Below are 26,075 nucleotides of genomic sequence, written 5' to 3'. Positions count from 1 at the left end.
AGCCACCCAAATTAGAAAAGGTAAAACTTCCATTATTCACAGATGACATATATAAACCCTAACATAGTTTTTTGGGGGCAGTCGTTAAATTCAGTGAAGTTGCTTCATACAAAATCAATATACAAAAATGTATTGTGCTTCTGTATATTAATAAATTATTAGAAAATTAACACAATTCCATTTACAGTTGCATCAAAAAGAATAAACTATTTAGGAATAAGTTTAACCAAGGAGGTGAAAGACCTGTACTCTAAGACATTGATGAAAAAAATTAAAGCCAACACAAATAAAAAGCTATACCCATGGATTGGAAAAATTAATATTGTTAAATTTCCATACTACCCAAAGCAATCTACAGATTCAGTGCAATCCATATCAAAATTTCAATGGCATTGTGTTATAGAAATGGAACATACAACTCTAAAATTTGTGTGGCACAACAAAAAGAACATGAATAGGCAAAGGCCCTGACTAGGCAAAGAAATCTTGAGAATGAAGAACAAAGTTGGAGGCATCACACTCCCTGATTTCAAACTAGAGTCATAGTAATCAAAACAGAATAGTATTGGCATAAAAGCAGATGCATAGATTAATGGAACAGAATTGAGAGCCTAGAAATAAATCCATGCATATATGGTTCATTATTTTATGAAAAAGGTGCCAAGAATATGCAATGGAGAAAGACTTTGGACACTATCTTATACCATGGACAAAAATGAACCCAAAATGAATTAAAGACATGAATGTAAGACCTGAAATGATAAAATTCCTAGAACAAATCATAGGCCATAAATTCCTTGACACCAGTCTTGGTGATTATTTTTAAATCTGTCATCAAAAGCAAAAGCTATGAAAGCAAAAATAAACAAATGTGACTAAATAAAACTAAAGAGCTTCTGCACAGCAAAGGAAACCACCCACAAAAATAAATGGCAACCTACTGAATTGGAGAGCATATTTGCAAGTCATATATCTGATGAGGTTTAATACCAAAAACATATAAACAAATCCTATAGCTTAACACCCCAAAAAACAAACAATCTGATTAAGAAATAAGCAGAGAATCTGAATAGACATTTTTTTCTGAAGAAGACATGCAGATGGCCGACAGACACATGAAAAGATGCTCAACAACAATAATCATCAGGGAAATGCAAATCAAAACCACAATGAGATATATTACATTGGTTAGAATGGCTAAAATATCTAAAAGACTAGAAATAACTAGTTTTGGTAAGGATGTGAAGAAAAGGGCCCCATGTACACTGTTAGTGGTAATACAAATTGGTGCAGCCACTGTGGAAAACAGTATGGGGGGTCCTCAAAAAATTAAGAATAGAATTACCATATGATCCAGCAATTTCCCTTCTAGGTATTTATGCAAAGAAAATGAAAACATTAACTCAAAAGTATATACCCCCCATGTTCATTGCTGCATTACTTACAAGAGCCAAAATGTGGAAACAACCCAAGTATCCTCTGATGGATAAAAGGATAAAGAAAATTTAATATAAACTTTTTATTTAAATTAAAAAGTCTTGCCATTTGCAACAATATGGATGATCCTTGAGGGCTTTACACTAAGTGAAATAAGTTGTGCCAAGAAAGACAAATACTGTATGATCTTACTTATATGTGGAATCTTAAAAAAAATCAAACTAAGCTCAAAGATACACAGAACAGACTAGTGGCTATCACAGGTGAGTTTTGGGGGTGGGAAAATAGGCAAAGGGGGTCAAAAGGTACAAATTTTCAATTATAAATAAGTCATGGGGATATATTATACATCAAGGTGATCATATATTTATTATACTGTACTACATATTTGAATGCTGGTAAGATGGTAGACCTTAATAGTTCTTATCACAAAGAAAAAAAGTTTTGTAATTATGTATGATGATATACGTTAACTATACATTTTGCAATGTATACAAATATTGAATAATGTAGTACACCTGAAACTAACATAATATTATGTTATATGGCTATTATACCTCACTTAAAAAAAAACTTTAAGAAGTAATAGTTGGGGTTAGGGTAACTCAATGATGTATTTTTTTTTTTTTATCAAATATGTACTTTGATTTGTTAAAAATCAAGAGATTTAAAAGTTAAGTACAACTTTTTTGAACATAAACAAAATACTTTCCTGTATGTGAAGATAGGGTTGATGAATATCCATGATATTAATGTCCTTTTCCCAATGTTTCATTTTTGTTTTTAAGTTATATACAAAGCAAGTTAATATTTTACACAAAACAGAAGAAATCATGGGAAAGCATAATTAGAGTGGTATGAGAAGAATGTCTTGTGAATATTGAGAATATGAAAGAGGTAGGTATATTATAAACACAAAAATATAGGTTTCCTTTAGAAGATCATACAAAAACTAAACAGTATGACCTCTCACATTTATGGACAAACTGTTTATGAATATGTTTTTAAGAACAAAGTAATAAGAAAACATGACTTCTGGGGAAGAGAACAGCCTAGGAAGATCCTAAGCTCACCTTGTCCCATGGTGACATGGACACCTGTGGGAACCAGCACAGTGGAAACCCTCCACCTAGGTTGCTAACGAGCGTGCCCCACCCCTTCCATCTCAACCTGGGCAGGAGTTTTCCCACAGGGCTGCAGGTCCCCTCCTGCACTGAACTGATGCAGAGCTTGCTGGCACCCTGAACTTTGCCCCCACATTCTCCTGTGGACATGCTCCCTCCAACATACTTTTGACAGTAACTTTAGCCTCACAGGGTTCAGAAACACTCCAAAGTGACTCCTGCCCAAGGGAGAGGGGAAGATAACCACCCACACCAGTCCAACTGCAGCCTCTGCAGTGGGCAGAGGGCAGATGTCTGGTCTCACTGCAGGCCCTGTCCACCAAAAAAAGCTTCACAGGGGACAATATAGGGACAGGGTCCTGCAGTTTGGTGCTACCACAAAATCTAGCAATGACTAGATTCTAGCAGCCCCAGACTGGCCTAATAACACAAAGGGACCAAACCCTGCCCAAAACAAGCAGAAAGAGCCATTGTAGGTGACTGGAATAAAGACAAATGGGGCTCAGCCAACAATAGCAAGGTGCATGCAACACACATAGAGGAAACAATTCTGTAGCACCAGGTTCTGGTAAACAGGGGACATTGACTGCAAGACACTACAGGACATCTTCATAAGGCCATTTCTTTCAAGAGCAAGAGATGCAGCTGACTTTCCTAACACATAGAAATGGTCAGAGAGTTAGACAAAATAAGGGTATGGAGGAATAGGTCCCAAATGAAAAGGAGAAAATCATAGCAAGAGAGCTAAATGAAACAGATATATGTAATATGCCTGATAGAGAATTTAAAGTAATGGTCATAAAGATACTCACTGGACTTGAGAACAAGAGAGGACGACCTCAGTGAGGACCTCAAAAAAGAGAAAACATAAAGAAGAACCAGAGATGAAGAACTCAATTAATTGAATTAAACACACTGGGTAGAATACATAGACTAGAAAAAGCAGAAGAACAAATCAGTGACCTGGAGGACAGAGTAATGGAAAGAAATAAAGCTGAACAGGAAAGAGAAAAAAGAATAATAAAAAATGAAAGTAGATTAAGGGAACTCAGCAACACCATCAAGTGTAATAACATTCACATTATAGGTCTCCCTGAAGTAGAGGGGAGTGAAAAGGGGGAAGAAAATGTATTTGAAGAAATAATAGCTGAAAACATCCTGAATCTGGGGAAGGAAACAGAAATCCAGATCCAGGAAGCAGAGAATCCCCAGTAAAATCAATCCAAGGAAGTCCACACCAAGACACATAGTAATTAAAATGGTGAATGGTAGTGATAGAGAATTCTAAAAGCAGCAATAGAAGACAGTTACATCCCAGGGAAAACCGATAATGCCACAGCTTATTTTTCAGCAGAAACTTTGCTAGCCAGAAGGGAGTGACATGATATATTCAAAGCTGAAAGGGAAGAAAACACTCTATCCAGAAAGGCTACCAATAAGAATAGAAGGAAAAAGTTTCCCAGACAAAAATTAAAAGAATTCATGACCACTAAACCATTCCTACAAGAAATGTTATGGGGGACTCTGAGTGGCAAGAAAAGATCATAAGTTAGGAGTAAGGAAAATAGAAAGCTCAAAAACAGTAAAATTAAGTATATCTAAAAAAATCGGTCAATGCATTCACAAAATATAAAGATATACAATATGATATATATCTAACATGTTTGGAGGGGAGAGGCATATAAATTTAGTGCTGTTAGAATGGGCTCAAACTTAAGTGACTATTAACCTACTCTACAATGCTATATGCATAAGATATTTATAGACCTAATGGTAATGACAAATCAAAAACCAATAATAAATAAAAAACTAAAAGAGAAAGGAATCCAATCATATCACTAAAGTAGCAAGCGAACCATGAGAGAAGAGAGCAAGAGAAGGAAGAGAGAACTACAAAAACAACCATAAAACAAGTAACGAAATGGCCATATAGATGTGTCAATAACTTAGAATGTAAATGTACTAAATTCTCCAATCAAAAGACACAGGATCACAGAATGGATTAAAAAAAATAAGACCCAACTATATGCTGTCTACAAAAGACTCATTTCAGACCTAAAGACACATACAGATTGAAAGTAAAGGGATGGGAAACTATTTATTAAGCAAATGGAAGTGAAAGGAAAGCTGGGGTAGAAAAACTTGTATTAGACAAAACATAAACACTGTAACAGGAGACAAAGGAGGATATTATATAATCATAAAGGGAATATCCAACAAGATACAATTGTAAATATTTATGGACCAAATGTGGGAGCATCCAAATACATAAAGCAGCTAATAACAGACATAAAGAAAGTGATCAATAGTAACACAAAAATAGTAGGGATCCCTCCCTACAGCAATGGTTAGATCGTCCAAACAGAAATTCAACAAAGAAAGAGTGGCTTTAAATGACACATCGGACCAGATGGATCTGACAGATATATACAAAACAGTCCATCCTAGAACAGCACACACAGAACATTCTCCAAAACAGATCACATTTTAGGCCACAAAACAAGTCTCAACCAATTCAAAAAGATCAAAGTTATATCATGTATCTTTTCTAACCCCAATGTTATGAGTCTAGAAATCAGCCACAAGAAAAAATCTGGAAAGAACATAAATACATGGAGGTTAAATACATGCTACTAAACAATGAATCCATCAACCAAAAAACCAAAGAAATAATTCAAATATACATCAAAACAATGAAAATGAAAACACAACAGTCCAAAATCATTGCGATGCAGTAAAAGTTGTTCTAAGAGGGAAGTTTATAGCAATACAGGCCTACCTTATGAAGCAAAAACTTCTCAAGCAAAACCCTAACCTTACACCTAAAGGAGCTAAGAAAAGAAGAATAAAACCCATACAACTAGAAGGAAGAAAATAATAAATTTTAGAACAGAAATAAAAATAGAAACTGAAAAAACAACAGGATGAATTAATGAAACCCAGAGCTGTTTCTCTGAAAAGATCAACAAAACTAATACACCTTAGGCGGACTCATCAAAAGAGAGGACTCAAAATCAGAAGTGAAACAGGAGAAATAACGATGCCACAGAATACAAAGGATAGTAAGAGGATATTATGAAAAATTATATGCCAACAAATTTGACAACCAAGAAGAAATAAGTTCTTAGATTGAATCAGGAAGAAACAGAAATTTGAACGCACCAATTACCAGCAATGAAATTGAATTGGTAATCAAAAAACTTCCAACAAACAAAAGTCCAGGACCAGACAGCTTCACAGGTAAATTATTCCAAACATTTAAAGAAGAGTTAATACCTATTCTTCTCAAACTATTCCAAAATATATAAGAGAAAGGAAACCTTCAAGGCTAGCATTACCCTGATACCAAACCCAGATAGACACACTATAAAAAGAAAAAGAAAAAAAAACCAAAAAACTGCAGGCCAATATTTCTGATGAACATAGATGTAAAAATTCTCCACAAAATATTGGCAAACTGAATTCAACAATACATTTTAAAAAATCATTCATCACAATCAGGTGGGATTTATTCCAGGGTTGTAAGGGTAGTTTAATATTCACAAATCAATCATTGTGATACATCACATCAACAAGAGTCAGGATAAAACCATATGATCATTTTAATAGGTGTGGAAAGTATTTAACAAAGTACAACACCCATTTATGATAAAAACCCTTGACAAAGTAGGCTTAGAGGGAACATACCTCACATAATAAAGGCCATGAATGAAAAACCCACAGCTAACCTTATTACTCAAGGGTGAAAAACTGAGAGGTTTTTCCCTAAGGTCAGGAACAAGACAAGGATGTCTACTTTCAAACTTTTATTCAACATAGTAATGGATGTTCTGGATGCAGAAATCAAACAAGGAAAATAAAAACATCCAAATTAGTAAGGAAGGAGTAAAACTATCACTATTTGCAGGTGACCTGATGGTATATATAGGAAACCCTAGAGACTCCATCAAAAAACTGCTAGAAGTGACAAATGAATTCAGTAAGGTCACAGGATACAAAATCAATATATAAGAATCTGTTGCATTTCTAGACACTAATTATGAAGTAGCTTAATGAATTAAGAAAACAGTCCCATTTACAATTGTACCAAAAAATGAAATACTTAGGAATAAACTTAACCAAGGAGGTGAAAGACCTGTACTCTGAAAACTTTATAACACTGATGAAAGAAATTGAAGATGACACAAACAAATGGAAAGATATCCCCATGCTCATGAATTGGGAGAACAAATATTGTTAAACTGTCCATGCTACTCAAAGCAATCTACAGTTTTAGTGCAGCCCTTATCAAAATACCAATAGCATTTTTCACAGAACTAGAATAAATACTCCTAAAATTTGTATGGAACCACAAAAGGCCATGAATAGTCAAAGCAATCTTGAAAAGAAGAACAAAACTGGAGGTATTACAATACCAGATATCAAGATATACTACAAAGCTGTAGTACTCAAAACAGTATGGTACTGCCACAAAAAAAGACACATAGATCAATGGGACAGATAGAGAGCCCAGATATAAACCCATGATTATATGGTCAATTAATCTTTGACAAAGGAGGCAAGAATATACAAGGGGAAAATTCTCTAACAAATGGTGCTGGGGAAAATGGACCACCTTCTTACAACATACACAAAAATAAACTCAAAATGGATTAAAGACCTAAATGTGAGCCCTGAAACCATAATAATCCTCGAAGAGTGCATAGGAAGTAATTTCTATGACATGAGCCACATCAATGTTTTTCTAGATAGGTCTCCTGAGGCAAGAGAAGCAAAAGCAAAAATAAACTATTGGGACTACATCAAAACAAAAAGCTTCTGTACAGTGAAGGAAACAGTCAACAAAACTAAAAGACAACCTACTGAAGGGGAGAGGATATTTGCATTTTCTTCTTTACATATCCAATAAAGCATTAGTATACAAAATATATAAGGACCTGATAAAACTCAACAACAACAAAAAATCTAAAAAATGGGCAGAAGACATGAACAGATATTTCTCCAAATAAGACAAGAGATGGCCAACAGACACATGAAAAGATGCTCAACATCACTCGTCATCAGGGAAATGAAAATCCAAACTACAATGAGATAGCACCTCACACCTGTCAGAATAGCTAAAACAAAAACACAAGAAACAAACATTGGTGAGGATGTGGAGAAAAAGGAACCCTCTTGCATTGTTGGTTGGAATGCAAACTGGTACAGCCACTGAGGAAAACAGTATGGAGCTTCCACTAAAAGTTAAAAATAAAATTGCCCTGTGATCCAGTAATTGCACTACTGGGTATTTACTAAAAAAATAACAAAAACACTAATTCAAAGGGATACATGTACCCCTATGTTTACTGCCACATTATTTACAATAGCCAAATTATGGAAGCAGCTCAAGTGTCCGTCAATAGATGAATCCGAAAAGAATCTATACAATGGAATATAGTCGGCCATAAAAAAGAATGAAATCTTGGCATTTCCAATGAGGAGGATGGATCTAGGAGGTATAATGCTAAGTGAAATAAGTCCATGAACTACAATACCATGTGGTTTCACTTATGTGGATTTAAGAAACAGAACAAAGAGACAACCCCCCCCCCAAAAAAAAGGACTCTCGAATATAGAGAACAAACTAATGGTTACCAGAGGGGAGGTGGGTTGGAAGGATGGGTGAAACAGGTGACGGGGATTGAGAGTACACTTACTGTGGTGAACACTGAGTATAGCATTATTGACTCTATATATTGTACACCTGAAACTAACATAACAGTGTATGTTATACCATCATTAAAATTTAAAAAACATGTTTATTCCTACAATATTGCCTCCAGGAAAATGGGGGCACTAAATTTAGTGTAAAAATTACTTTTGGATACATTCAGAGTACAGCAGTCCTTACTTATGTATGGTTTCCCTTTCCAGAGTTTCAGTTGCTTCTGGTCAACTTCATATGGAAGTAGATGATCCTCCTTTTGAGGTATCATCTGAAGGTCAATAGCAACTGAGTGCTAATGTGACATCTCATTGCATAGGCATTTTATCATCTCACACCATCACAGGAAGGGTGAATATGGTACAGTAAGATATCTTGAGCGAGTGACCACATTCATTCATGCAACACTTATTACAGTAAATTGTATAACTGTTCTATTTTATTAGTTATTGCTAGTTCCTTACGATGCCTAGTTTATAAATTACTAAATTTATAAATATGTAAATTAAAAAATATAATTTATAAATTAAACTTTATCATAGGTATGTAATATAGGAAAAAACATAGTGTTTATATGGCTCAGTTCTATCCACAGTTTCAGGCATCTACTGGGGGTCTTGGAAATATCCCCTGCAGACAAGGGGGGGGGGACTACTGTAGTCAAGAGGATTATATTCCCTAATGAGTTTAATCATTGGAGATCATTTGTGTTTCCCTGAGACCACTGAGATATTGGCCAGAATGTTAGTCACCACACATTAATCATTTGTTAGTTCTGAATTTGACGAGGGGACCAAATAGCAACACAGGAGACAGTTTGCACTCTGTGGACTCACTCACTCCCACTGGTTCCAGCAATGGCATGTGGATGGAAGGAGGGCTCTCAGAAAAAGCATCTGTATGTTAGTCAAGAGCCAAATGTCATTGAAAATGACTGTGTGCCTTGAAACCACAAAAGGAAATATTAGCATTGTAACTGTAATCATATTTGGCATTTGAAATGTGTTAACACGAAAGAAAAAAGAATAAGGCAACTCCGGCCTTCCTACCCTCTTGGAGTGATTCAGGCAGACAGACCCAAGATCTCTAGTGAGGCCGGGGAGCAGCCTGGTGCCTATGTCAGGAAGGTGCATCAGTACCTGAACCCAGGAAAGAGGAATGTAGCAATGGCTAATTCAACTTCCATACAGAGAGTGATATTTCTGACTTCCTAGAAAAGCAGAACATTCTGAACTCCCCAAAGAGCTCCATCCTGAGTAGCAGCGGGCTGGTGAGGCCAGTAAAATTTAACTTGTTTGTTCAGACAGATTCCCAGAGCACATGTCAAAGTTCAAAGGAGGCTGTACAAGGAAAACAAGCCCGGCCAACCATTAGGAACTCATACCACCTGGATAATCCCTGAAGTGGATCCTAGCAGGCTCAAAAAGAAAGGTCCCAGAATACTAATGGAGTCATCTTTTCATTCCTTCCCTTCAGTGAGTAGGCACAAACACAAAAAACACAAAACAAAAAGAGGATCTTAACAGTCAGTAAAGATCCATTTTACTGTAGAGAAGGGCTTTTAGGAAGCTGCTGCCGGAAGGCCTGATCAATATGGAGTTGTAACACCAGGTACCCGTGCTTGGCCGTCCGGGGAAAACGCAGGGCCACTCACTTCTTTTATTCAGAGCCCCTTCTCTGATTCTCCCTGACTGAACAGAAACCTGCTGGAAGATCTGGGGGCTTGGTCAGATAAACTGAAAGATGCTTCAGCTTATTTTGCAGGTAATTCGTATCATTTTCCTTTCAATTTTCCAGCAACTGATTAACATAATTTCCAATCATTAAAATTTACCAATAAGCATCTCCCTTAAACAATGTATCTCAAGACACAGACGTGTAAATCATTCAGTCTCACCTCAGTTCTAGGTTATTATCATGGTACATGTGGGAAAACCTGGAAAAATAGGATGAACTCGGGGGCAAAACTGGGGTCACATTTCAAACATTTTCAGTTTGGGCTTGCTTTCTCTAAATGTCACAGAGTTTGAAATTCTGTTGCAATGAAACTCTTGTAAAATTTGTTTTGTTTCGGGGTGTCTGGGTGGCTCAGCAGGTTAAGCATCTGCCTTCAGCTCAGGTCAAAACCTCAGGGTCCTGGGATTGAGTCCCACTTTGGGCTCCCTGCTCAACAGGGAGTCTGCTTCTCCCTTTCCCTCTGCCCCTTGCTTGTGCATGTTTTCTCGCTCGCTCTCAAATAAATAAAATCTTTTTTAAAAATTTGTTTTGTTTCTAATTTTAAAGTAATGCCAGCTTCTGCCAAAGAGGTTTTCAATGCCTATGTTACAAATTATTAGCTTTTCTCAGAACCCTAAAATGACTGCAAGTTATTTAAAAGCTGGGCAGTTTGAATTAAAAGCATTGTTATTTAAGAATCACCATTTAAGTTTCCATAAGGCTATTCATTGACCCCACTAATTTTATTAAGGAGTGAAAAATGCATATATAATTAAACACAAGGAGCTTGATGGAATAAATGTAGAAAAAGTTTTCTGCAGTAATAAAACCCTCCAGAAGCCAATACAATGGTGTAAGGTGAGAAGAGTAGTGTCTGGAATAGCACTGTCCAACAGAAATGTCTGTGGTGATGGAGATGCTCTTCTGTGCTACTGAATACAGTAGCCACTCAGCACTTTGGCAACTGAGACCTTGAGATGTGTTCCAGTGTGACTGAGAAACTAAAGTTTAAATTTTACTTAATTCCAATTTCAATAGCCACATGTGGTTAGTGGCTATTGTAGTGGATAGTACAGATGTTGAGAAACAAAAAAAAATGATACAAATGAGTAGGGTTTAAACTAGAGAAATATACTAACTAAGATAGGTCATCAAAGGAATTCACATGGAAGAAATGGGCTTTCTGAGAATAGTCACAAGTTGGACACCATGATGGCACAATCACCAGATACAAAAGAAGTCTCCACTATGTGCCATAGAATTTGCTTTGAAAACTCACTCAGGTATATTGGAATGCTACTGAGATGTAATAACTGCATAATCCCACTTACGTTGACTTCAATTAGATCACATGGCCATCTCTTTTCACATATGTTGTCATCATGCAGATCTTTCCATTGCGTAAATGACATGCAAATTAACCATAGGGGTTGCTTAATTTCTGTAATCACTTTTAGGCTCTACTTTGTAAAAATCGTTATGTACACAATTTTACAGAACAGATCTTATGTATTTTTCACACAACAGAAACACCCAGCTGGTCTTTTGGAGCAGGCTGATGATGAATTCCTCCCCCAGGCCTCTGCACTTCTTCGCATGTGGCTAGTGAACCAGGACAAGTTACTAAGACGATAAAGTAAAGGTAAAAAAGAGCACCTTGCCAGTTCCCTGGAAAACTATGTAAACATTTCTCCCTTGAATCAGGGAACTTAAAGATGAATACATTTTAAAATGGAATTTGTGTATTTCAAAACATCTGTCTGAAATGTTTGATATGAAACAATTCTTCCAGTATTGTGCTCTTTAGGATATTAAGAGAAAATGAGAATAAACTTTAGAAGACATCCTCAACTGATGATTACCATGCTCAACTGGATTTAGTTAAGTTCTCTAAACAGGTACAATATTTTATTAGAACAATTTCTTTTCGAGTCATTTATTTATCCATTTAATATTCATTGAACGTGAATATAAGCTGGTTATTTATTGATGCTGGTGTTTGTTAGAATAGTCAAAAAAAATCACCTTGCCTGTCCTCAAACTTTACACAGTCCAGTATAGAGAAGAGCACATCACAGGTTAAATAAGAGGTATGCCTAGGTATCATGGCAACACCTAGGAGAAAACTTAATGGGGGAGGCAACCAGAAAATTATAGAGAACATTATAGCTGGTGTGAGGTGCAGGGGAGGGCATTCCTGCATCAGATAACCCCAAAGACATGGCAATAAGAGGGGTCAAGATGAAGAATTCATTTTTAAATAATTGAATATGAATGTTCTTGGGATGTCTAGATCAAGCTGTCTGGTAGACAACTGGATATGAAATCTGAAGCTGAGGGCAAAGCATGGGTGAGATACGTCGTTTTTGGCGTATTCTAAAACCATAAGAGCTAGTGGGCTCACCTTTGAGCAGTGTGCAGAACAAGAGGTTTAAAGGGACAAGGTCAGGATACGCTAGGAAAATCCCAGTATGGGCACGACTAGAGAGAGAGAAAGTCCAGAAATGCAGAAAGAGAAGAATTATCTGAGGAAGAAAGTGACATGAGAGCATATTATCATGGAAGCCAAGAGTGGATGTTTCAAGGCTCTAATAATCAACAGATACAAATATACCCAAGAAATCTGGTAAGGTAAAAGCAAAAATCATCTGTAATTTGACAATAAGTGGAATCATAGATAAACTTGCCCTGACCAGTTTTGGCATAAATAGTGGGAGAGAAGCCAGCTGTAGTGGATTGAAGGGTGAAGGATGGAGGAGAAGCAAAGAGAGTGCATGAATAGAAGTGCTCCCCTGAAAATGTCAGATGACAGTCATGTTTCCGAATGTTGATGCCGAGGGGCAGCGCTCTCCGCACACAGAGGCAGTCATGTCACCATCAAGGAGCTCTAGCATGGTAGTGAAACTTATGGCCAAGCTTCCTTAGACTCATAATTATAGGTTCTGATCCAAAGCATCTTTACAGCCAACAACCCTGAATATTAGTGAGGAGCAAAGAAGATAATGGATGTAAAGATTCGGGCAAACTAGAAATTGCCACACAAATGTTAGTTATTATGGTCATTATTACTACAATTTGGTCTTGTTAAATTTCGGTCTGTATATCAGCCCAGTTTATATCAGAGTTGAAAAACAAATTGAAAAGTCTGCCCAATGGAGTTTGTGGAGAGGAAACATCAGTAGTTAACTTATGCATTATGCATATAATTTAGACTCAAGAGATCCAATGGATAACTGCAGCAAACCACAATTGCCCTCTTTAGACAGCTCAGTGTGAACTTCCTGATAGGAAGAAAGCATTCCAAAGTCCTATGTAATTGGATGTGATAATAACAGGAGGATTGGCTGCTTGCTTGCTTCTCATTTCAGTTTGATAATTTGAATAAATTCTTTATACAAATTGTAACTGCTGTCATTTTGATAACACTCCAACTTGAAAATTTGGATTGTTGGGTGCAGACCCTTGCCAGCGCTAAACAAATGGAGGTTGGCTAACAAAGGATTTGAAGGGCACCCTTTCCTTGCTATGAAGTCTCCAACAGGGGCAAGCTTTTCCTACTGCTACCGTATTGAAAATTAAGCAGCGTGTAAAACTTCTTGGACTCTTCCTCTTTCACCCACAGAATCTCCAGATTCAATTTTCTTTTTACTTCTGATTCCTTTGTTTTATTTAAAATCAACCCTTAGCCCTGTGATCCAATACACATAAATAATTCTCTTTGCACCTTTTTCACTTTTGGCCCAAGTGTTCTATTTTAAAACATTTATTATTCATTAAGCCAATATGGTTGAGCACTTATATTTATTCGGGGGATATAATAGTGAACAAGACAGAGTTTCTTGTTTCAAGGCGTACACATCTATTTAGGGAAAATATCTGAAAACCTATGTTATGATTCAATGAGACAAGTGCTGAATAGAGACATAAGTAGGAGAATAATAACTCTCCCAAAGGGTGGGAGGGTGGTGAGGTACAGTAAGGTTTCCCCGAGGAAGTATTATTTAATCAGAATCTTAAAGAATTCTGATGTTTAGACAAGAAGAGGAAGTATCAGTGATTCTGCCTTACTCAACTTTGTTTCTCTTACAGTGCCTGCTATACAGACTGAATGTTTGCCTTCCTCTCAAAATTCATATATTGAAATCTAATCTCCAGTGTGATGGTATGTGGAGGTAGGACCTTTGGAAGGTGGTTAGGTTGTAAGGGTGGAGCCCTCAGGAACGGGAGGAGTGCCTTTATCAGAGAGGCCCCACTCCTTCTACCATGTGGAGCACAGTGAAACGGTGGCCCGCTAGGAACCAGGAGGTAGGTTCTCACCAGATTCCAGATCTCCCAGCACCATGATCTTGGACTCCATAGCCTCCAGAACCCTGAGTAATAAAGGTTTAGTGTTTAAGCTATCCACTTTATGGTATTTTTGTTATAGCACCCCAAATAAATTAAGAAAGAAATTAAGAAAGTGATTTGAAAATGAGAACCCAAACTCTGAAGTCTTTGGATTCTAAGTCCACATGCCATTAAGGTTTCCTTTCTCATTCTTCTGCCCTCATATTCTTTTTGACCATAGCACAAATCTACACGGTTCATGTTCTTATTACATTAGGATAAAAGGTTTCACAAACATTGTATCTCCTTCAATCTTTGCCTATTTAGGCAGCTAATCCACATCATGCTTCCCATTTAATGATTTAAATTCTGATTATCTTCATCTGCTTTGTGAATTCAGATGTGTAGCTAATTCACCTTGCTCTCTTGAAAGTTACTGCTCCATTCTACAGTTTTCAGATCTTACAAATCCTAAAACCAAGAGTTCTCAAACTTAGAGTAACTGGAGTTGTCAGCCGTCAGAGATGATGTTGGCATCTCATATAATGCTAATCTTCTGCTATGTCCTTTTTAGCTCTCAAGATTTATGTATATGTATATAGTTTCTTTCTCCATAGCTCCAAATCTGTTACAGGGAATGACATTCTGAGGTCTTAAAAATGAAGAAATAAACTCAAGATAATACCATTTTAAAAAGTCAAAATGTTTGGGGTTTCCAGATTTTATGAAGAAAGTCCCCAAATAAAGGAGATTGTGGGCCTGACCAATCAAGCTGCCTTTCTGTGATTAAAACAAACAAAAACAAAACACTATCAAAACAGCAGGAGCCATCACCAGTATCACAGGTAGGACGCACTTCTGAGAGAAAAATGTTATCTAGAGCTCCTTCACAACCTGAAAGGAACCATTTGCCTTGCTACCATTATTACAGCCAGAATTATTTTTCAAACGTGAGGTAGAGAAATTCTCTTTGGTTTAAGCCTGAAGCTGTTATTTGCCAAGACTAGTCCTTTGCCTCTTTTTCTTAACTCCATTATACTCATCCCAAAGCCAACGCTCAAAGAAAGCCACCCATTTTAAATTTGCTGCATGCCATACTGGTTATTCTGCTACTCCTGTTTCATTGCTTTGGTACACAGTCTGAACTGTTCAAAGCTGTTCTTTACTGTGTCCTTAAAAGACATTTATACCAACATACAGAAATCAAAAGATGCATTTATTAATCCAATAACCAAAATGTCAGCCTGTGTGGCCTTGAGCAAGTCACCTTAATTTCCTGGTCTGTTTCTTTAGTAAGAGCCTTTTAAAAATAAAGAGGTTACGGGGCGCCTGGGTGGCTCAGCCGTTAGGCGTCTGCCTTCCACTCAGGTCGTGATCCCAGGGTCCTGGGATCGAGCCCCGCACTGGCTCCCTGCTTGGCGGGAAGCCTGCTTCTCCCTCTCTTTCTTGCTCCCTTTCTTGTGTTCCCTCGCTCACTGTCTCTGTCAAATAAATAAATAAAATCTTAAAACATAAATAAATAAATAAATAAATAAATAAATAAATAAATAAAAAGAGGTTACTATTGAATTATTTCTTAAGTGCCTTTAGACCTATCATCCTATGATGGGTTTTCTGGGAGTAACTTATGGACAAGGTAAACCTCACCATAGTATCACAGTACCTAACTTTAAGCTGCCAGTTTATAAAACCTGCATTCTAACCATGTATAAGGCTGCATACTTAGGATCTATACCAGATTTCACGGGTGGTTTTTGAGCAGCACTGAGCAATAAAAATGAGGAATGGCTACCAATGTATTGCAATTACACATGTGTGTGAAGGTGTGCAGGGGTGTCTATCTGTCCGTGCACAGTGGAACATGCTTCAAAGGACAAACTCGGGATGCTATGAAAATTATGACTGTATTTTATCTAGACTTTGAATTCAGGATTTAAAAGATGAGCAATAAATGGGGGACATGGGAGTGAAAAGGGCACATCAAAGAAAAGTTCAGGTGAGTGAACCTTGAGGCCTAAAAGGCTAAGTAATGTCATTTTCCTAAGAACAAGGAGAGCCGTAGAAGGGTTTTAGATAACGAATGATGCAATCAGATTTTTCTTTTCTTAAAAATTACTTTGGTTCCAATGTGGAGAAATGGGTTGAAGGGCAAGAAACATTTTTGGTGCCCTGCTCATTAATAATTCATAGCAAAATTCTTCCTTTAATTTCCTTCTCAATATTTACTCATGATTGGCTATTGCCCCAAAGTTCTCTCCTCTCTCCTCAAAAACTCAAAATATTCACTGGTGTCTTCAATCTTGTCCTTCTTTGTATATATTATTTTCCTTCCCACCAGTCACTATCTGCCTTTTTCATGAACACACAGTGCTTCTTCCAAGTTGCTCAATAAGTCAAGGAGCAAAGTGGAGCATGAAGCATGTATAGTGCCACAGGATCCTGAGCTCGGAAGCATCGTGTAATGCTGTGTTATCACCATCTTGAGAGGCTTACTTTTAAAATAAGAAGCGCTACATTTTCACTTGGCATTGGGTTCCTGTATTATACAGCCATTTATGGAGCAAAGATAAATTATTTTGGTTGTATTTGAGTAGAGGTGAGCAATACTCAATTTGTCCTATATTCATTTATATGTCACTTCCATGTCCAAAGTTTGGCCCACTTCTCTTCATTTTCAGTACCACCATGATATTACAGAAATAACTAATATTAGGCAAAATAGATGTAAGAAGTTACTAGAGATAAAAAGGGATATTTTAAATGACAAAAGAGTTAATCCATCAATAAGTATAATAATATAAACCATAAATATGCCTAATGACAAAGTCCCAAAATAAATGAACCAAAACTATTAGAAACAAAGGCAAAGAAAACAATTCAATAATAGTAGTTGGGAGACTTCAATAAACTTCTTTCAATAATGTATAGAATAACTAGCCAGATGATCAAAAAGAACATAGAAAACTTGACACTTGAACTAGACTGAAAGCAGGAGCTCAGGAGCGTGTGCGACCAGACTGAAAACCAGCGCTCCGGAGTGCGCGTGAACCACACTTGAAACAGGGTGCTCGGGAGTGCGCGGGGGTGGCTGGCGGCTGGCGGTGTTAGAAGCACAAAGGACAGAGACGTGCTGGCCCTGGAAGCGAAGGCTGGGACACCAGCTGTGGGGCGCACAACTGGGACGCTGTGGGGTTTTTAGCAGCACCAACAGAAACAGAGTTAGAGTGGCCAGGAGAGCTCAGTGGAGAGCAGACTGCGATCTCTGTTCTGAGACAGAGGCTAGGATACAGCCATTGCTGCTCTGACTCTCAGAAGAGTCACAGAAAACCACCAGGGAAAGCCGCCAGAGAACAAAAGCCCAGAAATACCAGCTCACATTGTGCCCATCCTCATCCCCCCTTACAGGGGACAGGGAGACTCTACCCAAACAGGGTTGTCTGAGTATCAGCACGGCAGCCCCCCCGCCCCCAGAAGGCAGGCTGAAAAATCAAGAGGCCCACATCCCTAAGGTCCCTATAAAACAAGTGCAAACTGCCTGGGTCCTAGTCAATAATTTGGGCTCTGGGCATCCCCGCAACCTCTCCTCATCAGAATGATGATGAGGAGGAATCCTCAGCAAAGAAAGGAGACAGAGACTGTGGCCTCTGCCACAGAACTGATGGATATAGATATAACCAAATTGTCAGAAATGGAATTCAAAGTAACAATGGTCAAGATGATGTGTAGGCTTGAAAAAAATATTAATGAAAATATTAACGAGAATATAGAATCTCTAAGGGTGGAAATGAGAGTGAATCTGGCAGAAATTAAAAATGCTATGAATCAAATGCTGTCTAAACTAGATGCTCTGACGGCCAGGGTAAATGAGGCAGAAGAACGAATTAGTGAATTAGAGGTTGGGATGGTAGAAGAGAAGGTAAAAACAGAAACATGGCTCAAAAAAATCCAATCTCAAGAATGTAGATTACAGGAGATTACGGACTCAATGAAATGTTCCAATGTCAGAATCATCGGCATCCCCAAGGGGGTGGAGAAAGAGAGAGGTCGAGAAGAGATATTTGAACAAATTGTAGCTGAGAACTTCCCTAATCTGGCAAAGGAAACAAGCATTCGTCTCCAAGAGGCAGAGAGGACCCCTCCCAAGGTCAATGAGAACAGACCTACACCACATCACGTCATAGTGCAATTCGCAAATATTAGATCCAAGGATACAGTCTTGAAAGCAGCCAGGGGGAAGAAAATCCTCATGTACAGAGGGAGAAATATCAGAATAGCATCAGACCTGTCTACACAGACCTGGCAGGCCAGGAAGGGTTGGCAGGGTATTTCCAAAGCTCTAACTGAGAAGAACATGCAGCCAAGGATCCTTTATCCAGCAAGGCTCTCATTCAGAATTGATGGAGAGATAAGGACCTTCCAAGACTGGCAGAAACTGAAAGACTATGTGACCACCAAGCCAGCCCTAAGAGATATTAATGGGGTTCTATAAAAGTAAAAGGACGCCAAGAGTGATACAGAACAGAAATGTACAATCTATAGAAACAAAGACTTCACAGGCAACATGACATCATTAAAATCATATCTCTCAATAATCACTCTCAATGTGAATGGCCTAAATGCTCCCATAAAATGCCAAAGGGTTGCAGATTGAATAAAAAGACATGACCCATACATTTGCTGCCTACAAGAGACTCATTTTGAACCTAAAGATACATCCAGACTGAAAGTGAAGGGATGGAAAACCACTTTTCATAACAATGGACCTCAAAAGAAAGCTGGGGTGGCAATTCTCATATCAGACAGATTAGATTTTAAACTAAAGACTGTAGTTAGAGATACAGAAGGACACTATATTATTCTTAAAGGATGTATCCAACAAGTGGATATGACAATTATAAGTATCTATGCCCCCAATGGGGGAGCAGCTAGATACACAAGCCAACTCTTAACCAGAATAAAGAGACATACAGATAATAATACATTAGTAGTAGGGGACCTCAACACTCTGCTCTCAGCAATAGGCAGATCACCGACACAGAAAATCAACAAAGAAACAAGAGCTTTGAATAACATACTGGACCAGATGGACCTCATAGATATATACAGAACACTACACCTGAACAACAGCATACTCACTCTTTTCTAATGCACATGGAACTTCCTCCTGAATAGACCATATACTGGGTCACTAAACAGGTCTCAACCAATACCAAAAGCCTGAGATCAGTCCTTGCATATTCTCAGACCACAATGCTTTGAAACTGGAACTCAATCACAAGGAAAAATTGGGAAGAAACTCAAACACTTGGAAACTAAGAACCATCCTGCTCAAGAATGATTGTGCAAGCCAGGTAATTAAGAAGGAGATTAAACAATTTTTGGAGACCAACGAAAATGAAAACACATTGGTCCAAAACCTATGGGACACTGCAAAGGCAGTCCGAAGAGGAAAAGACATAGCCATCCAAGCCTCACTCAAAAGAATAGAAAAATCTGAAACGCAGTTTTTATATTCTCACCTCAAGAAGCTGGAGCTGGAACAGAAGAACAGGCGTAACCCATGCACGAGAAGGCAGGTGATCAAGATTAGAGCAGAGATCAATGAATTAGAAACCAGGAGCACAGTAGAGCAGATCAACAAAACTAGAATCTGGTTCTTTGAAAGAATAAATAGATTGATAAACCACTGGCCAGACTTATTCAAAAGAATAGAGAAAGGACCCAAATTAATAAAATTATGAATGAAAGAGCAGAGATCACGACCAACACCAATGAAATAGGAAGGATCATTGGAAACTTTTATCAACTTTATGCCAATAAATTAAACAACCTGGAAGAAATGGATGCCTTCCTGGAAACCTATAAACTACTAAGACTGAAACAGGAAGAAATGGGTTATTTAAACAGACCAATTAATTATGAAGAGATTGAAGCAGTGATCAAAAACATCCCCAAAAACAAGAGTCCAGGGCCTGACAGATTCTACCAAACATTCAAAGAAGAAATAATACCTATTCTTCTGAAGCTGTTTCAAAAAACAGAAACAGAAGGAAAACTACCAAACTCATTCTATGAGGCCAGTATTACCTTGATCCCCAAACCAGGCAAAGACCCCATCAAAAAGGAGTAACAGACCGATATCCCTGATGAATATGGATGCCAAAATTCTCAACAAGATCCTAGCTAATAGGATCCAACAGTACATTAAAAGGATTATCCATCATGACCAAGTGGGATTCATCCCTGGGTTGCACGGATGGTTCAACATTCACAAATAGATCAGTGTGATAAATCATATCAACAAGAAAAGAGTCCAGAATCATATGATTCTCTCAATTGATGCAGAAAAAGCATTTGACAAAATACATAATCCTTTCCTGATTAAAATCCTTCAGAGCGTAGGGATAGAGGGTATATTCCTCAATTTCATAAAAGCCATCTATGAAAAGCCTACAGCGAATATCATTCTCAATGGGGAAAAGCTGAAAGCCTTTCCCTTAAGATCAGGAACACGACAAGGATGCCCACTCTTGCCATTATTATACTAGAAGTCCTTGCAACAGCAATCAGACAACAAAAAGGGATAAAAGGTATTGAAATCAGCAAAGAAGAAGTCAGACTGTCTCTCTTCGCAGATGACATGATACTCTATATGGAAAACCCAAAAGACTACACCCCCAAACTACTAGAAGTTATAGAGCAATTCAGTAATGTGGCGGGATACAAAATCAATGCTCAGAAATCAGTTGCATTTCTATACACGAACAATGAGACTGAAGAAAGAGAAATTAGGGAATCCATTCCATTAACAATAGCACCAAAAATCATACGTTATCTTGGAATTAACTTAACCAGAGACATAAAGGATCTATATCCTAGAAACTACAAATCACTCTTGAAAGATATTGAAGAAGACACAAAAAGATGGAAAAATATTCCATGCTCATGGATCGGAAGAATAAACATGGTTAAAATGTCTATGCTACCCAGAGCAATCTATACTTTCAATGCCATCCCAATCAAAATACCAATGACATTTTTCAAAGAACTGGAAAAAACAGCCCTTAAATTTGTGCGGAACCAGAAAAGGCCCCGAATCGCCAAGGAATTGCTGAAAAGGAAAAACAAAGCTGGGGGCATCACAATGCCAGATTTCAAGCTGTACTACAAAGCTGTGATCACAGAGACAGCATGGTACTGGCACAAAAAGAGACACATAGACCAGTGGAACAGAATAGAGAACCCAGAAATGGACCCTCGGCTCTTTGGGCAACTAATCTTTGACAAAGCAGGAAAAAATACCCAGTGGAAAAAAGACAGTCTCCTCAATAAACGGTGCTGGGAACATTGGACAGCTACATGCAAAAGAATGAAACTTGACCACTCTCTCACACCATACACAACGATAAACTCCAAATGGATGAAAGACCTCCATGTGAGACAGGAATCCATCAAAATCCTAGAGGAGAACATAGGCTGCAACCTCTTTGACATCAGCCACAGCAACTTCTTTCTTGACACATCTCCAAAGGAAAGAGAAACAAAAGAAAAAATGAACTTGTGGGACTTCAAGATAAAAAGTTTCTGCACAGCCAGGGAAACAGTCAAAAAAACTAAGAGGCAGCCGAGGGATGGGAGAAGATATTTGCGAATGACACTACAGATAAAAGACTGGTATCTAAGATCTACAAGGAACTTCTCAAACTCAATACACGAGAAACAAATAATCAAATCAAAAATGGGCAGAAGATATGAACAGACACTTTTCCAATGAAGATATACAGATGGCTAACAGACACATGAAAAAATGTTCAAAATCATTAGCCATCAGGGAAATTCAAATCGAAACCACATTGAGATACCACCTTACAGTTAGAATGGCAAAAATTGACAAGGCAGGAAACAACAAATGTTGAAGAGGAAATGGTGAAAGGGGATCCCTCTTACACTGTTGGTGGGAATGCAAGTTGTTACAGCCACTTTGGAAAACAGTGTGAAGGTCCCTTAAAAAGTTAAAAATAGAGCTACCCTATGATCCAGCCATTGCACTACTGGGTATTTACCCAAAGATACAGGCGGAGTGAAGAGAAGGGCCAAATGCACCCCAATGTTCATAGCAGCATTGTCCACAATAGCTAAATTGTGGAAGGAGCCGAGATGCCCTTCAACAGACGAATGGATTAAGAAGATGTGGTCCATATATACAATGGAATATTACTCAGCCATCAGAAAGAACGATTGCCCAACATTTGCAGCAACATGGATGGGACTGGAGGAGATTATGCTAAGTGAAATAAGTCAAGCGGAAAAGACAATTATCGTATGGTTTCACTCATTTCTGGAACTAAAGAAATAGCTGGAAAATCGGTAGGAGAAGGAAGGGAAGAATGAAGTGGGGGGGGGTAAACAGAAGGGGGTATGAACCATGAGAGAGTATGGACTCTGGGAAACAAACTGAGGGCTTCAGAGGGGAGGGGGGTGGGGGATTGGGATAGGCAGGTGATGGGTATTAAGGAGGGCATGTATTGCATGGAGCACTGGGTGTTATACACAAATAATGAATCATGGAACATTACATCAAAAACTAAGGATGGACTGTATGGTGACTAACATAATAAAAAATTATTATAAAAAAAATAGAAAACTTGGACAACCGTATAAACCAACTAGACCAAATACAGATTTACCAATACTCAACCATCAACAGCAGAATACACATTCTTCTTAGGTACACATGCAACATTCTCTAGGGTAGACCACAATATGGGTCATAAAACAAGCTTTAATTAATTTGAAAGGTTTGAAATATATGAAGTGTGTTTTCCAATCACGATAGAATAAAATTAGAAATCACTGAATAAATTTGGGAAATTCACAAATATGTAGCAATTAACAACATATCACTAAATAACCTGTGGGTCAAAAAAGAAGTGACAAAGGAAATTAGAAAACACTTTAAGGTGAATGAAAACAAAAACACAATATAACAAAAGCTTTGTGATGCAAATAAAGAAATGCTTAGAAGGAAATTTATAGCTGTAAATAGCTATATATGAAGAAGAAAAATGGGCTTCAAATAAATGTCTTCACTTTTCAGCATAAGACTGGAAAACAAGGACAAACTGAACTTAACGGAAGCAAAATGAAGGAAATAATAAATGTGGGAGTAAAAATCAATGAAATAGAGAATAGAAAAAAAAAGAAAATGAAGCCAAAACTTGTTCTTTGAAAAGATCAAGCAAAATGGCAAGCCTTTAGCTCGAGTCACCAAGAAGAAAGGGGAGAACCCAAACAACTACAATCGGAAATTACAGAGGGAGCATCACTACTGACCTTATGAAAACAGAAAGGATTATAAAGGAATCCTATGAGCAACTATGTCAGTAAATTAGATAATTCAGTTGAAATGGACAAATTTCTGGAAATACAGAAACTACCTACACTGACTCAAAAAGAAATAATCAATAAAAGTGGACCTATAACAAGAGAATGGGTTAGTGATCAAAAACCCCTCAGAAAAACCCAGACACAAGTATCATCACTCCTGAATTCTACTGAACATTTTAAGAATTAATACCACTACTTTACAAACTCTTCCAATCATAAAAAAATATACAGAATATTTTAAGGAAAACATTCCATCTACAATAGCATCACAAAAGGAAATGGTAAAAGAAGTGCAAAGCTTGTATTGTAAATATTATAAGACATAGGTAAGAAAAATTTTTAAAGATTGAAAAAAATGAAAAGACACCTCACACTGAGTCTATTATGTCCTCAAAATGTTAATCATAGAGTTACCATATGAATGGACCTGCAATTTCACTCCTAGGTATACACCCAAAAGAATCATAACATATGTACACTAACTTGTACATAAATGTTTATAGCATTATTCATAGTAACCCCAAAGTGAGAAAAATCCAACTGCCTGTCAATTGAATGGCTAAACAAAATATAGCACAGCCACAGAATGGAACATTATTTGGCAATAAAAAAGAATGAAGTATTGATTCATACTATAATACAGATGAACCTTTAAAACAGCATGCTAAATGGAAGATGCCCAGCACAAAAGACCACATAGTGTATGATTCACCCATTAAATAAAATGTCCAGAATAGGAGTGTCTCCGGAGAGAAAAAGTTGATTAGTTCTTACCAGAGGCTATCACATACTTCAGTACTTGCTTCCTTTGAACAGTTAGCTCAGGGGTTTACAATCGGCCTCTGATGTCAGAAAGCCTGTGCTCAGATCCTGCCACCTCCCTTTATTAAGGAGGGACCTTGGGAAAGTCACTCACTGTCTCGGAGCCTCAGAAAACGGGTTTCAAACATTAGGAAAAAAAGGAAGTGGTGCCTAAACATTATTTTTTTAAGTTGGGGCAAGTTCAATTTTTATAAAATTTTTCCACAAAACTACAAAACAGATCTCAGAGGACTGTGTAAGGAATAAATGGAAATTACATGAAGCACCACAAGGACTCAGCCAGTGATCGGTATTGCTATTACTTGATGTTAAATAAATCACTAATAAATCAATGACTGTTTAAGTCTAAAAAACAAAGTTTCTGTCAATAAAATCTACAGTCAATACACTTTTCCCCCAAATGTTTTGATTTGGTGGTTGAGTTCTGAATTACCTATCAGTTCTTATTTCCCATGTCAAATATTTAAAAAGACTTGTTAGTTTCCAGCTTTTTTGGCTAAAGGAATGCTCAGCTTTTGTTTGTGTTGTCCCTTTCTGGTATTGAACTTTCTCATTCCTGCTGATTTCCTGTCTAAATACAAACGAGACTTGAAAACAACTGAGAAGACTCATTAGCTTTGGAAAAACTGAATATACACTTGAAATTTAGTTTCTTTCCTAAATAAGAGGCTTTCTTTTTTTCCCTTCCACTTGACGCACCCTTCTTTTGATTTGGAGGCAACTGATTCAGACTAAAGCTTAGTGATCCTGTCCTTAGAGCAACTTCAATTTTAAAGCAGACCAAAGAGCCAGCCCCAGCTTTCCAGTCACCCCTGAACAACTCAGAGCTTATTTCCAGTATTCTATAGGAAGTGATTTTCTAGAGTATATACTCTTTGACATTAATAATGCAGTTCCCTCCGAAATACATTAAAGGCTGACCAAGCCTAAGTCAAATACTCAAATTAAAATTGGTCTTTATTTTCAGGCATTTTTAAGTACAAAATGACTCACTGATACTACCAATTCAAATACAAGATTATAGAGTTTTTGCTTGAACGTATTGCTTTTACATCTATATCTACTTTGCGTCTTGTTAAAAATTCCAACTTTCACTGACATCAACATAATTATAAATTTGCTTTAAACCACAATGCACAAGCAGTCCCAAAATAATAATATGATTACTGAAAATAGTTTAAGGTTTTACTATAGACTTACACGCTGTGGAGTCAAATTACGGTTTTTGAGATCACTTGGAAAAGTTCCTCTGTGTGGGGGCTATGCCAACCACTTATTAAACAGATAAAGTTTATTTGCATCATTTTTTTCTTTCAATATCAGGAATTCTTAAAGTCAGTTTGGTTTATAATTATGTATGTAAATTGTTCAAAGTTAAATTTGTAAAACAAAATATAAAAACCAATTATACTCACATTTCCGGGTTATATTCCTTTCCCCATACTCTTCTCCCCCATTCCTGCCTTCATGTAAACTTTTTTTTTTAATTATATAAATCCTTCTTTAATAAATGTTAGCATACTATAGGTACTTTTTAGCATTTGGAGTGTATAAAG

General features: G+C 37.3%; 1 protein-coding gene and 1 long non-coding RNA gene across 4 annotated transcripts in view; one reads left to right on the top strand and one right to left on the bottom strand.

The window, feature by feature from the left end:
• Window positions 1-26,075, bottom strand: part of NOL4 (nucleolar protein 4) — a 387,118-nt gene that overhangs the window by 30,432 nt on the left and 330,611 nt on the right. The gene's annotated exons all lie outside the window — the stretch shown is intronic.
• Window positions 1-26,075, top strand: part of LOC130543931 (uncharacterized) — a 110,521-nt gene that overhangs the window by 82,922 nt on the left and 1,524 nt on the right. The window contains exons 1-2 of one of the 2 annotated variants that reach the window (XR_008959707.1): window positions 2,262-2,334; window positions 11,512-11,626. This is a non-coding gene — a long non-coding RNA (uncharacterized LOC130543931). Of the gene's footprint in view, window positions 1-2,261; window positions 2,335-11,511; window positions 11,627-26,075 lie in introns of those variants that run through there. The other variant, XR_008959706.1, reaches the window with a different exon arrangement.

The sequence above is a fragment of the Ursus arctos genome, unplaced genomic scaffold (assembly GCF_023065955.2).
Source record: "Ursus arctos isolate Adak ecotype North America unplaced genomic scaffold, UrsArc2.0 scaffold_17, whole genome shotgun sequence".
In the NCBI taxonomy this organism is placed as follows: domain Eukaryota; kingdom Metazoa; phylum Chordata; class Mammalia; order Carnivora; family Ursidae; genus Ursus; species Ursus arctos.
Note: the sequence above shows the minus strand (reverse complement) of the source record. Positions and strands in the feature narration are given on the sequence as shown.